The following is a 15416-nucleotide window of genomic DNA, read 5'->3' as shown; positions in this document are numbered from 1 at the left end:
GCAGCTTTTATAAATACTGGAGAAACTTAAATATTAAAATGGCAGTAAAAAGTGGCCATTTGTAGCATTTGCTTTCAGTTTGGTGGAACAAGAATGGGAATCCATCCGACATCAAGACTCGGTTTACTTAAGATAGAGAATTAGTCTGCGTACGCATGGACCTGCACCAGGGGCACGTTGTCACTTCTGAGTTGTTCACACCTGGAAATTGATGTGTGGTGGCCCTGGAAAGTGCTGCCTTGGAATAGAGGAACATTTTTTTTAATTATTTTTTTTTTTTTTGTCATGCCTAGACCAGCAAATACTCTTTAACATGTAAATATATAAAGCTTCCCTTGCATTCCCTCCTCTCAGAAATTAATTTCACATGCTGTGGTAAAAGATCCAAAACAAAAAACCAAAAACAAAGCCCAACCCCCAAAAAACCCAAACAAGAAAAAAAAAAACAAAAAAACCACACCAAAACATCTGCAAAATCTTTTTAAAATGCATCAAGTAGAATTCAGTGACTTTGGAGTTGTTGCCTTTTCCATCTCTGAGATGTAATTTTTTGCCAGTTTCTCATTTGAAATGTATGTTTCAGTCTAAATGAATGATAACTAGAGCTGATCACAAACCAAACAGAGACACTGCCTCTCCATATCTGCAATCAATATTTAGTTGCTAAAATGTTGCATGAGCTTCTTTTGGAGTGGTGCTGAATATGTGAGATTTTTTTCCCATCTGATTTATCTTTCTGCTTAATGAAGTATTAACAGAACCATGGCACGAACACAGGGCTGTGCTTAATGTAGAAGTCTCATGGAAGCAACAGGCACTGGTGTGTGATACCACATGGGTTTGTGATGGCATTTATTCTTCTAAGATTTTCATTTGTCCTTAGTCTTATCTAGGGTCTCTTAGTTTGGCCTCTTCTTGTTATAAGACCTCTTGGATACATTACGTGTATCTGCATTACAGATGTGTTTGATGCTCACGGGGCTATTGGAGCACGGTAATCATTTTCAGGTGGTAGGTAGACTCTGATATTCCTTAATGTGCATTTTAAAACGAAGCAGAGCGGATTTTCACAAATATATTAGCTTTTTCTTTTGTTAGTGGAATTACAATGCCAAGAATTTGGCATTAAGTATGTTCCTGGTTACTTCTTGAGTATTTCAAGGATGCGTAGATTTTTAATTCTTTCAATATTTAGGACAAGTTCTTGTATATGCATTCAGCTCAGTCTGGGCAATCAGATGTTGCTGTTTCCTGATGGGACGTGTTAAGTGTTTCTGATGTTTATGTGTGAGCCAGGAGGAGGGAGCCTGATGCATAACCCTCTTTGCATCTAAAAGTTGTTTCCCACTTACCAGTGTGAACGTTTGCAGAAATAGCCGTGTTGCCTCAGACCGTAGTGCTCTGTCTCTGACAGCTGTGCCAAAGGAAGATAATAAGAATAAGGTACTATTTTTTTTCCAGTTGTACTTGCCCAGCCTTTAGGGATTTGTTGCTCGGGGCCATCTGAGCCAGAGGCTGCTCCTTTTGTCTAACTGCGAGGGTGGGATACGTGCAGAATACTGATGTGGAAGTGCATGGACGTAAGCATTTTAACAGGCCAAAAAATGTTCACAGATGTATTTCTGCTGGATTAATCCAGTTCTAATTTAAATGGTTTTGACTATAGGAACAAGACTGGAGTTGCAGACGAAACACTGGTTTGCATAAGAACGGTATTATACGTGCTCTGGCTCCTGCATGCAGGAAGCCTGGAGAGAAAAAATGAAAGTTCAGATCATCTGTGTTCACATCATGCTTGTGAGTTTAAACTCTATAAAAACAAATCACTCTCAATTCGGTGTCTTGTACTGGATCTGAGTGAAAGGAAGACTTAATCTAAAACTTGAGAGTTCTGGGAGGCTGTCCTCTCAATGTGCACAAAAACACTCATCTGTTCTTCTGATGGAAAGGCCTATTTGTATCTTGTAGTTGCTTTTCTTTTGTTCTTTGCAGTGTACGCGTGTCATTTTAAAAATTAAAGATTAACTTCTTTGAAACGTCTCTCCAACCAATGTCTTTATTTCTGTAAGCTGTTTCTGCTTTTGTCTTATTCGTCAATTATCAGATCAGCTCAAGTCCCTTTTAACGTTCTTTAGCAATGTGCTTCCATTGTCTGAGTTTAGGCTTTTTGGAAACATTCACAACTCATTTAACAACAAGACCACAAGCTCTTCAAACAGTTTTGAACAGTGCACGCCTGTGTGTGTGTGCATGTGTGTGTATGCCAACAAGAAGAGGCTTTTTCCAGTCCTATCTCCATGCAGCAATAAAAATGTCTCTTCGACCACGCTAGCCACAGGGTGTGTTGGTAACATTATTAGGCTTCTATGTGCATGTCAAAGCCTGCTTGTCCCTGCCCAGGACATCTTATTAGTAACAAATGAGAGGGGAAACCTGATTTCTGCAGCCTGTCAGGTGTAATCTCAGCCACTGCAGCATTTCTGTAACTTTGGTTCAGGTAGGTTGGTCTGCAACTCCTGACATAACGGTAACCTGGATAGTCCAGTTCTAGATCTGGAGGTGTGGTGCCAGCCCTGTGCACATCCTTGGGTGTTGAATGCCTGCTTGAAAGGACAAGAAAGACCTGTAATGGGCACCTACACTCATTCTAGAAAGAATGAAGGTGAAAGATGGTGGTTTTTGTTTTTTGGTTTTTTTTTCCTTCCCCCCCCCCCCTTCCTCTTAGCAGCAGAAAACATAAAAAGGAAATGCAGCTTTTCATTTCTGTAACGTGATGCATTAACTGCCTGCACAGGGAACGGAATGTGGCAAGGGCAGAGACATGCATATGCTAAACGTGGGATTGCCAAGGCACTTAAGTACTGTGTACAACGTGAGAGTTTTCCGTCTCTCTCTCTTTTTTTTTTTTATTATGTGAAAATAATATTTGTATGGTGCTTCTGGAGCTCACAGATGTCTGTGATCTGTAACTGTGTTAATCTCCCTCATGTCTACTTATGACTTTCTTCAAGTGGGATGTGGAATGGGACTAGGAGAGCCAGAATCACTCTGTTTATGATGTGCTGCGAATTGTACCTGTGGAACATCCAGCCTGCTCCAGGCTTAGGTACAGGGTGTGTCTAACAACAGCGGTCCTGGTAAATGCTGTTTGCATCTGCAGGACTCGATTCCGTGTGCCTGTGATCTTTGAAAGATTTAGGATTGTAAGAAGACAAGGATTCATCAAATATTGCTTTGTACAGTCAGTTCTCTCTCTACTTACTGTTACTCTGAGTTAGCACTATTCTTCTGTTGATCTTACTAGGAACAAGAAGCTTCTTTCCTTCTTGTGAAAAGCTAGTGAAAAGCGTGCTAACCAAAGCAGATCACAGATCTTATTTTAGCTCCACTACCTTTTATTTACTAATTATTTGCTGTGGTCCTCTAATCCATTGCAGCTTGTGTGGGGCTATTATTATTATTATTATTTTAATGAGTTATCCACTTTGAACTCAGTTTGGAGATTGAGATATTCTGCTGGAGACTTTGCTGACATACAGATGTGTTGCAGTTTCCTTTTACCCTTTGTGAGCTGATGCTGCAGCTCACTCAGCCTAATCTGAGAGAGGGACTGTCTCATCAATCTCATGCTGATGCACCTTAATTTATCTAGTTTTATATGCGTATATGAGTACATCTTTTAGCATACAAGGGGCTCTTATTCCTTGCACGACAGATGCTACAACCTCTCAATGTCTGTGACAAACTTGCATGTGTAGACAGAGCATGTTACGTTGAAAGAAAATCTTTCTCTCATCAGAGGACCATCTAAAATGACTTTATGGAGTTGTTCAAATATCCTCTGGCCTGGGTTCAGAGGAGCACACCAGTGTATACTGAAGTCTTTCGTCAGCCATGTGTATGAGTGCAGTGGGGAGTGGAAAGCACATGCTTAAAATTAAACATATGCTGCAATGTTTTCTTGAGCGAGCATGCTTCCCTGACTTGGAACCTCAATTAGTGCAGCAGTATGTAGTACAAACTTAGAGTAAGCAGCTAAAATAGGCTGCGCTTTTTTTCCTTTTGGTGTGGGTTGTTTAATAGCAAACCCTTTGCCATGTCAGCTTAGTGAATTAACAGAGATCATGCTACTGGGAATGAGCGAACTTTGTGGGCTTGTGTTTAATGAAATGAATGTGAACTCTCTGAAGACTTTTCTTCTCTTAACAGCATGGCACACTTGGAGAAAGCCCTCCAACTTCTCTGGTTATTCTGAACAAACTGGAAGCCTCACTAAGCTCTGATTGACAGCTGCTGGTAGTGTGACTATATGCTCCCTTCAGCTTGTTTTTTTTTGTTTTTTAAAGTCCTAGCAACAGAGCCTTCTTTTCAGTCTAGGAATGCTGGGTGACCCAGCACGTGAAATTGCATTAAATATAGATGGCCTTTGGCAGTGACCCCTCCCCTCTATCGATTTGCTTTCATCCCACAGGCAGACGGAGAGCTGAAGTGGTCATAAAATTAACACAAAGATAAAAGATTCTGACAAGTGCTGTTATATAGCTAGGTATTCTTGCATAAATCAGAAGATATCCAATGAATGTTCAGTAATCCAAAAAAATAGTTGTAATGTTCCTGAATAGTTTTGAAGCCTGTGGTCAGGCCCTGTATGCTGTGCCTGGGTATCTGTCTCCTTTTCTGTCCTTAGCAAAGCTTTTTGTTAGCAAGTGCAATGCTTTGGTCCTGATGAGGCCTAATGTTGGCTGCAGTTCTGTTGGCACAAAAATCAAAAGCTTATAGTGATCGCTTTGTCCTTCAGTCCCCCAAGATGTTCCCATGTGTTAACACTTCTAAACCTGTATTTAATATATGGTATGAGCACCAGGGTCTCATGCCATTACAAGATTGTCGAGTGCAGAGCATTTTATAGACAGATACATGTGTGGGATTTGGAAAGGGCATGATGATAGGGGTAATGGGCTGCTGAAACAGAACCCAGCTTCCTAATGTACTGAATGCTGTCACTGATTCAGCAAAGCCTGAAGTGGTGTGGTCCTTGGTGACCTTGACAAACCAATACATCCCACAGTATTTTTTGAGGGGAGAGGGAGTGATTTCTTTGTTTTTATATAAATATGTATGCCTTTTTGACACAGTACTGTACCATCCTCTCCCCATTCCTTTTAAGTGTAGTAGAATGTATTTCCAGCAGAATGTTTTTCTTAATGAAGTCTGTGAAACTTTTGGATGTGCAGAATCATTAGATAATCACATAAATGACTTTGTTAGACAGTACCACGTGGTTATACTTCGTATACATGGCCAGAAATATTGGTCTAACTTCTATGTTTCCTTTCCTCCATCTCCTTGGTGTCTGCTGTTTGATTTAAGCTATTGTGTTTTGAGGGAATGAGTTAGTTGCTGTGGAGTGATACTGTCAGAGCTTCTCTTGGGTTCTCACATGTTTGCTTATCAGTGTTAATCCTGCTGGGCTCAAGGGAGGGAGCACAAGCTGACCTCACAATGTGTGCTGTTAGCAGCCTGGCAGGGTTCCTGGCTCTTGCAGGAGCACTCAAAAATGACAGTTCTCATTTTGGGGTAGTTTAAACAAAACTGCTGCCAAACTGTTGTGATGTTTTGTTCTAGTTTTGGAATCATAACCAAACTGGTCGGTATTTATCTGTTATCTTCTCAAGTCGCCTCAGCTTTTTGCCTCTTAGGAAAAAAACAACAACAACAAAAATCTAAAAAGAACAACAACCCTTTTTCTAGTTTTCTACATGCTTTGATCCTGCATCCTTGTGTGCGTATAGAGCTTAGGTCTTGTTGCATGTGGTGGATATACAACAATTTTCTTTTCCCTGGCTTAATGTTGACACCACCTGGGTGCTCAGTGAAGAGGCTGTTGGTCCTTGGAGCTTAGCAGGGGAGGCAACTCACAGCCACCAACTTGAGGCACCAAGCAGAGAAACCAATGTGAGGTAAGGCTTCCTGCAGGGCTGCAGCTCCCACCCGCAGGGAAGCATTTCTCTCTCAGTGGCCCTAAATGAGGAGCACACAAAAACTTCTAGTTTTTATCTCTAGGTGAGGCCTAAAATTCAACGTATTCCTTCTAGTGAGCACATATGGATTTATTTCATTAAAATTCTGCATCCACGTTTTGACTGTTTTCATGTATTTACAATTAAAATAGTGCTCTAAAAATGATCTGCATCCTGCTTTGTGATATACTGTCAGCTTCTTTGTTATGTGTAGTTATTCTATATCTATGTGAATTAATTTAATTTAAAAGCAACAAATATCACCTACCCAAGGTCTGTGGATGCCCTGAAATTCTTTTGCTTCAAAGCTCTCTAAAATCCTCATTCTTGAAGCTGATTGAGCAAAATGAAATGTGCTTCATTTTAAAAGACCCTGCCACGTGAAGCACTGTGGAGTTGTTTGGAGTGTGGTCAGTGTTTTAAGCTTGTGAATAAAAATTATCATGAAAATCTTGTGCTAGGTCTGAATTACCCGTTTGTATCAAAGCACAAGCTGGAATGGAAGCTTTTTTTGGTAGTTGTCCTCTTGTTTTATACAATGGCTATTGCAACTCATGTTTTACAAGTGTAAGGGTGCCTCTTCATTTTTCACATTTGTATCTCCTGGATCTGGGCTGGCAATTGGATATATCAGGAAGCTAAGCCTGTGGGTCTGCCATTCATGTGTGCCTTGCCTGGGGCCCCTGCTGCTTTGTGAATATTGCACTGCAATGTGTATGAATGTCCTTTCTGTGTAGTGAGAATATCTATTTGTTTAGGCTGTACATCATATAATGCACATGAAAATCAGCTACGAATTGAAATACCTATCCCTTGTGCCTGCCTTGAGCATGCAGGAGAGCACTGCTGTAGCTGTATTGCAGCAGTCTCAACTCTTACTGCCACTTTCAAGCATTTCAAGGTTGAAGCTGGACTTGGTTATCCTGGTCTCCCATCACCTGTTTAACTCCCCTCAGTGCCTCCCACTGAAGACTAATGCAGCTGGTACAGCCCCATAGAAGTGAAATGACTGTGGCTGTTCTATTGGCAGTTCTTGCCTGCTGTCAAGTTGCCAAACTGCTGTGTCAAAGCTTAAATACTGGCAAAATCCTCATTTCTTCACTAGTCCAAAATCTTCAAGTTCGCCAACTGGATATAATCAGTCTACTGGGCCTGTTTCTGCTCTGTCTTTTGGGAATGTAAATTGTCAGTTACTGGCATTGATGTCTGTGGAGTGATCTCTCATGGACAGAAAATTAGTATCTGAATATTAGGTGACTTGATGCCCAAACGCTAACGGGGCTTGTCATATGTGCAGTGGTAGTTCCCAGCTCTTCCTGATTTTGGAAGATAACAGGAGCTGTGTTTGTACCCACTTAAGTCTTATGAGCTGAATGGCAGTACCCTGGAACTGAATGCTGTTTCCTGAGTTCTCATTTCATGTGAGCTTGAGTGTCCTGCCTTTAAAAAGAAACAAAACAAACCAAAAAAACAAGACTCAAGACTTCGTTACTGTGTGCTTTTTTTTTGTGCTCAAGTACCTTACTGCAGCCTTGCAATGCTTCAGAACAAATTCTTGGGGTTAGGGATAACTTCTGGGTGAGGGGAAAAAGAAAAGATATACCAGGATCATCAAGACTATTACTTAGCGTTCAATCTGTTTTTGCAGGGTGTGATGCCAGCACTGATTTAGATGAAAAAGAAATTGGGAAGTCCATTCTGAATGCTGATTGGGTTCTGCTTGCTGTTTGTTTAGAAAAATTACTCTGTATTTCTAATCTGAAGTGGTGGAGGGGGAAAAAAGTGTTATGTGGTTGCTGAGAGCTTTTAGGATCTGAGGTACATTCAGATGTTTTGCAGCAGTTTTCACTTCTGACTTGAACTTTCAAATTTCTAGTGGCATAGACGAGGTGAGCTCAGGAGGGGTCTTTGCTGTTTGATTCGTTTATGTAGCAGCTGGTAGATATTGTGCACTTTTGTACTTCTGAAGTGTGTGGCACTTCTCAGAGGGACAAGATGTAGGATTAGATGTGTCAGGCAGCATGGGGGGTTCTGAATCCTGAACATTCATCATCTCAACTAACAGTGTGTGGCCAAGGGAGGAATTTGATCCATGAGTCTTGTGTCTGTGCCAGATCTGTTTCTGACCATTGCATTTGTATCCACACAGGCCCCAAAATGCCATCATTTATAAGTGTCTACTACAGGACTATTTCTAAAGTCAGTTTTTTAGAGGTATGAGTTGGGAGCTATTAGTAATAGGTGAATGGTTGGACTGGATGATCTTTAAGGTCTTTTCCAATCTTGGTGATTCTATGATTCTATGAGTTATCATTGTTTTAGTTGAGGTCTCACATCCAGTTCCTCACACATCAATTGCTCTCTTTTTCTGGGAGCTGCTGTTCCTTCATTGGTTTACACCACCCAGTGTTCCATATACGCACTTGTAAGAAGCTTCCTTTACTTCCATTTAATTTAACTTATTTTATATAGGGATGAGTACCCTAAACTGTGTGTGGCCTTTGGGGAAAGAAAAATGAAAACATTAGACTGTTTTTGTGACTTATTTTTCACAAAATTTCTTGCAAAGGAAAATGTGATCTTTTATTCTTATGTCTGGATCATCTTTCTCCATCACTACAATGTAATTGTTCTTGGTTATTTTTTTCCTCCCTTTCCTGATCTAGTTATTTTCTTTCATTTAATCTAACGAAGATCTAAAAATCTTCTTTTGGTCAGTACTCGGGACACCTGTCAGCCAACTGTGTGCTGAATGTCTATAGCTTCCAGAGATACTGGTCAGAAAGTGCTTAGAGCTCTGGGGATTTGGTACCACCCAGTGTAGAACAAATTAATTTCATGGTGTTATTTTTCTGCACTTGGCCAAATGAAATCTATGAGACTGTGCTTTGTTTGTCTGAACTTCTTGAGTTAAATTTCTTCAATTTGTTTTGTGCCTGGCTTTGATACCTCAGAGTTTTCCAAAAGTCTCCAAATTCCTCTAACCCAAATGCCAGGCAGATACGCACACCTCTTTCTCTGCTTCTACCCCACTGCTCCATAATGCATCTGGACTTGTTTCCATGATGTCTGTTCATCATCAGTTTTGTCCACTTGGATTTTACCTTCCTTGAATGTTTAAGAGCTAGAGTTCCTGTGTTACTTGTTATTGCTGGATGGCGTGCTAATCTCAGATACATAATTTCTGTTCACTGCTTCCTTGAACTGCTTTGATTCTTCACATCGAAATTTGAATTTATAGAGATGGATCCATGGCTTTAGCTATCTCTTAGGGTTGTTATGGGGAAAACAGTATTTTGATTAACAATGGGAGATTCTGGGTGATTCAGTGTCAATTCAACTGTTATAAATTTAGTTGAGCTTGTTCAGATTTCTTGGGAGTTTATTCTCCTTCTCTTTTCTTCTTTTTTTATTTTCTTCCTTTCTTCTTGCACAAAGCTGCTATGAAAACAATACCTTTAAAACCTGTTGAAAAATGGAAAACCCACAAGTGGAAAACTTGGGGCCGGAAAAAATGCAACAATAGTTTGACTCAGAATTTCTCAAGTTGTATATCCCTCTAGGGTCTAGATGTCCCTGGATGAGGTTAGACTGAGAGTTGATGACTTTGTAGCCAGCTTTGTCATTTATAAAATGTCTCCCTGTAGTTTCTGTCATGACTTTACACGCAAACAGTTCTGAGTTAGAGCATCTCCCCATTGGTGGGGCTATGAAGGAAATGACCCGCCTGCCTTATGTATAACTGATTTATAGCTTCTGGATTCTCCATATGGTTTTGTCACTGTACCAGTGAGAACATGTTGGTTTTTTCATCCTCCTCCCCTTCAGTCAGTTAGGATGAGACTACCTGCTTTGCATTTAGGAGTCTAAGCAACGCTAGCCTTATTTAGGCACTTTCTGTGGTTAATGAAGTTAAATGGGGAGTGCTTCTGAGTATATAAACTAACTTTTAAAAGCACTTAAGACTGATAAATCTTCTTCTGGGATCTCTGCCCACTAATTAGATCGGTGACATATCTGTACGTTGTTTTATCAACCTGATAAAGATGAAGTCTATACATGGAAAAAATAAGCAATATGGAACAGAAAAATAATCTACTCTTCTACAATTACTTCATAGTCATAATATAATCCTTTATATGCTAAACCAAATCAATGTAGTGATTACCTGGGGAATTAAGAAGTATATTTAATTTTTCTTTTGAGATCTGTGACACTGGTTTGCATCTGTTTTAGTTCTTGAGGACTGATGAAGTACTCTTAATATGGGAAGATAGTTTGCTCAGTATCTAATAGCTGTTGGCTAGTTCTATGCCTCCTCACCAAAATGTAATTTGACATACTGAGGTTAGCTTGATCTTAGGACTAGTTTTGTTCACAATCCAGTCCATGGTGTGATCAAAGCCAAAGCAGAAGATGGCTTAGACTGTTCCTACTTGGTGGTGTAAATCCCTTGAATATATAATTCTTGCAGTACTTGGGCCAATTAAAGTTCTCTTGAAATTACCTACGTTTCATAAACATTTTGAAGACATTTTGAAAATGAGAAATGGCTCTTTCACCCATCTGGTTGTCCTCTTAAAATCACTGCACTTACACTCCTCTTTCTGTTATTAGAAAGTGAGAAGGTAAATATGCAGTAGGACACAGAGTTTTTTTCTTATAGACTCCAAAAATAGAATATCTGCCTTTTTTATGAATTCCCCACTGAGAAGGGGTGACCTACAGCAGTGTTTCTTCTAGTGCCTAACTCACGTGTACAACTTTTCCATTCTCAAGCTAATTAGTTTTGGTTGAGTTACTCATCAACGTTAAGTAACAATAAGAATCATATTTCCAAGAACACTTTCCTTGTTACAGAAAATTGGAATCAACTGTGAAAGTGTGGTCACCGAATCTCTTTTTCACAGTGTGTTTTTTAATGACTTTAGAACGGCTTTCTGTTACCATGCTAAGTGTTTAAAATACAGCTGATTGGGCAACTGGATTACGTTTTGAAGTTGTAGGCTCCTTACAATGTAAAACTTATTATGCTTTGAATTTAATAGGAAAAAAAACTGTGTTCAGATAATGTTCCCAATCTGAGAGAGAGTTCAGCTAACAGAGGAGGCTTTCAGCAGCATCTTCTCTGGAGCATGTTAACCATGGGTGAGATAGATCTCTGGGTAGACTGGAGCTGGGGATGGACCTCTGGAAATCCTTGTTTCACATTTGCTGTGAGCCATGTAATCTGGTTAGCCCATTTATGTTACACTGACTTGCAGTTGGTTTCAGTTATGAAAGTATTCTTTACTCGGACAGGGGCTTCAGACTTCTATCTAGGGGCAAATTCTGCCACTGAAGAACCACGTACAGTGCCCCTTTCCTTGCAAATCAGTCAGGGGTCTGGTTTTATCATCCAAACATTTAGCTGATTTTTATCACCTGCCATTCCCTCCTCTTTATAATCGAGAAATTTCAGTACTTTTTTTCTACCTGCTCTTTCCCTCTCTGTGCCAGAAGGTGTGTGTCTTCTGCTGGTTTTCCCGTACCTACAGGCTGCTTGCCTTAGTCTCTTTTTCACGGTTAATGATGACCAGCTTCCCAGGAGTACGTAAAGATCTGATTCCTTTCGCTAGGTCTGAATTTTGGGATGTTTGATTACTCTTGGATTGGTTTGATTACTCATTTATTTGAATGATGTCATGTTCTTTGCAACTTTTGTTTTTTCATTGCCAAGAAAAGAAGGGAGGAAGGTGAAGACCTCCGGCTCTTATATTTGTTTCCTTACTTTTAATTTCAACTTCTGCTTCTTGTCTTTCATCATTAGGTCAGAACTAAGTGTGTTGCCCTCCAGTGTTTTACATACAGGCTTTACTACAGGGTCCACAGCTCATCACATCAACGTCACGACAAGGGGAAGCAACCTACTGAGGAACCAAGGAGCCTCATCATATGTGTTTTTTTTTTTGTTTTTTTTTTCCCCTCTGCTTTGACTGTCTAGTGTTGTTAGTTTACATACCAGGAGAATGTATACAAGATGAGAGAAGTTTATTGGCCCACAGAGGCCTGCCCTTATTAACCCTGAAAAATTCTCATCAATCCATCACCACTGTGAACTTACAAGTTCAGTTGGTGGCTGCAGCTTCTGTTTTCTTCCACAAATAAACTCCACATCTCCTTTGAACTGGCAGCTTTTATTTATGTTGGATGCTGGTTTTTCACACATCTCAGCTACCCAAGTGGGGATACAGCCCCATCTTTTACTTTATTCTGCCTTCTTTATAGCACTAACTAAATTAGAACAACTTATTGGTGTACATGTGTGAACCTTCTTTACTGCACATATAGTACAGTGCTTGTTTAGAGTAGCTTTGTTCTTAAGGTGATTTTGGTATGCGTGGAAATAAATCTTTGCTGCTGAGCTAACCTGAGTTAGGCACACTGGCAGGACTGCCCTTTCAGCACAGCAAGTGGGAGCAGCTACAGCGATGGGCAGGTAGAGCAGGGTGATCTTATTAGCAGCTATTTTCTTGGGCTTCTTTTGCAGATCTAGCTAGGTCAGATCTGAGTGCTGTTACTCAGGTGTGAAGTTGTTCTGTGGTGTTCCCAGCCCACTGGCCATAGGTCAGGGGAGGCATAGTGCAGAGGAACCAATAATTTTCTCCACTCACTTCTCTGTGTCTGATGCATTGACTTACAGAGCCCACAGGAACTGTTTTCTGGAGGAGATTTTCAGTGACACAAGTAACGAACAAGTGCTGCATCCTGGAGAAAGGGAGAGAGAAGAGCTGCATACCTTTAGCCTTCTTACAGCTCTGTAAAGCTTTATTGCTCCCCTGGAACAAATGACTCAGGAGTGTCAGTTGCATTAAATCAGGGATAATGTATGGATATGCAGCAATTCCTACTGGCTCTGGCTGGATGAGTGGTTGTGCTGTGGATCACAGTCTGTTTCATCTGGAGTTGAGGAAGCTTTGTTGGGAAGGGAAAAGAATTGGTGAATGCAGACAAGGAGTTTTACTGGCATGGTGGGCTTCCATACTGCTTAAGATAAATCATCCCTTATCTGTACTCACATCTGGGCCAAATCTTTGGCTCATATAAAGGGCAAAGCTTTGTGATGCCAATGGTTCTATGATTCTATGCCAAAGTAGCTGAGCTAACAAGATCCAAGCAAGAACCCGGCTGCTTGATTTTCACTTGTGCTGGTTACCGTGTGTTGCATTTCATGTATTTCAGGCAATATGTTTCCTATTTGCTTAGCTGTTTATATTTTAAACAATCCTATCTCAGAGCAACAATGCGTACTTGCTTTTTAAAATATTTGTCTTGATATGTTTCCCAATTTCTGGTCCTGGCACATCAAACTCAATAGAATATATTCTGGTTTTGGGAAGATGAAATCAGCCAGTGATGTAATCTGTGTAACTGATGTCTTTCTTTCCCTCATGGCTCTGTTGAACTTGCTCCCTTCTATTTTATCTCTCAAACTCAACAATAAAGGACAGGCAATAAAAGCAAGTCTTGGATTCTAGGTCCTCACTGTGTTTTGCATTTGTAAGAAAATCATATAAGTGACTTAGTTAGGATATAAGTCAGTAAGAAACAGAGATAAAAGGAGCAATCACCAGACTCAGATGCCTGACAACAGAGAATACATTTTTATAAGTAATGATTCCTTCCTGCCTTAAAAGAGCTGTTTTGAGACTATCCAATTATGAATTCATGGCAAATATGAGCCATGTAATACTAGCAGGAATATTCCTTAACCCAGCATGAGGGTGCTCCAGGTGCTGACAGAATTACCTGGCAGAGGGGTATTTTAAGTTGGTAATGTTGGCTAATAGGTATCTATGTGTTTTAACAAGATAATGGAATTTTCATTTTGTCTCTTGAAGCACAAAAGTGAGGTGTTGGCAGCCTTGAAATGGCTGGCCCCTCTGTGTGGTAAATACAGATACAGAAACTCCAGATTTTGTGTCTTCAGCTTTTCATAATACGGGGCTCTTGTGTTCTTAATATCAGCAAGAATTAATGCTAAGATATCAAAAATACACTGAATTTGTATGCAAGATTAACTCTATTACTGGAAATATGGACTTATCTCTTGCTGGCTTCAGAAAAACAGACCCTGGTCAAGAAATGAGTAAAGGCAAGGGGGAACTTACTTTTCTCCTATAAACTCTATGTTTGCTTTAAAAAAAGCAATCATGTTCCATTGCCTTTTCTAACAATCTTTCCTGCAAGGAGCAAAGATCACTTCAGCAATAGGGTTATTCTGTGATGCTCCAAGTAGGATTTAATGGGAGAAGATGAGAAAAATGTTTGCAGGTGCTTTTTTTAAATAAAAGTCAGGAGCGCAGCTTCTCCAGTTAGCTGGAAGTCAAAAGAAAAGATGTCAAGATGTCATTTTCCTTTGTTTTTCTTTTTTTTCCTTAAAAAATCCCAACAGTTTTCTCTCTTCAATAAAACTTAAACAAAGGGAGTATTTGGGCCAAAAGTCCAGCAAACCTCTTTGTTCATAATGTCTTAAGTTAGTGGAAAAAATAAGTTGTTGCAAAAGGAAACCTATATTAAGAACGGGAAAGCAGTAATTGAGTGCAATAACAGAGGAGGAATTGGGTAGTGGTATCTGAATGAGCACTGTTCAGACAGATGTTGGCATACATTTTCAGTTACAGGTGGATTGCTGCTTTTGTCTTCTGTGGGTTTCAGTGGAACCTTCTCCATAAGCTTCTGGGATCACTGTTTGGTTTGCTGTGTTTGTGGAATTATTGGGTCCATGTTCTTTGCCTTGTGTAGGACAGGAGACCACAAAAAAACCAACAACTTTTTCTAGTTATGGCCAGAGGGAGAGCCTTAAAAATATATTCCAAAGCTGCAGTATCCAAGGTCAAATGCAGCACTGATGTGACAGATAGAAATGAATGCAGCAAAAGAAATGTGGAGACCAAATACACTATATAAATTTAGATTATATTCAAATGCTGATTTCAGTCACACCAATCTTGTAATCTAGAAGGGTCAGTTTTTAACAAAAAGATTGAATTTAGTCTTAACAGGATTTTTTCTGTAATAGAAATATCTAGAAAACAAGGATCTGTTTTATAGGCTGTGTTTTTTTGTTTTTTTTTTTTTTTTTAATAGACAAAAAGTGATGCAGATTCATTGATCCCCACCATGGAAATCCATAGAGTCTGTGGGTTCCTGTGAAATGGGACCTGCAGCAGCTCACATTCTCCCTCCTTACCTCCCCTTTTGTTGCTGTTGTGGCCGGCTTTGAAAACAAATGTTGTGCTGTGAGGTCAAAAACCTTTTGAGTAGGTTGTGGACCCCAGGTGTAAGTCAAGAATGACTTCAGTATTCTTCCTAACTTTTCTCCATCAGGTCCTGGCACCTGATTTATTAGAGCAT

General features: G+C 40.0%; 1 protein-coding gene across 1 annotated transcript in view; it reads left to right on the top strand.

Annotated features, from left to right (window-relative positions):
* Positions 1-15416, top strand: part of EPHA4 (EPH receptor A4) — a 231670-nt gene that overhangs the window by 217 nt on the left and 216037 nt on the right. The gene's annotated exons all lie outside the window — the stretch shown is intronic.

The sequence above is a fragment of the Coturnix japonica genome, chromosome 12, assembly GCF_054131305.1.
Source record: "Coturnix japonica strain WE chromosome 12, WE-NBRP24, whole genome shotgun sequence".
NCBI lineage: Eukaryota > Metazoa > Chordata > Aves > Galliformes > Phasianidae > Coturnix > Coturnix japonica.
This window is presented reverse-complemented; position numbering and strand designations above follow the sequence as displayed.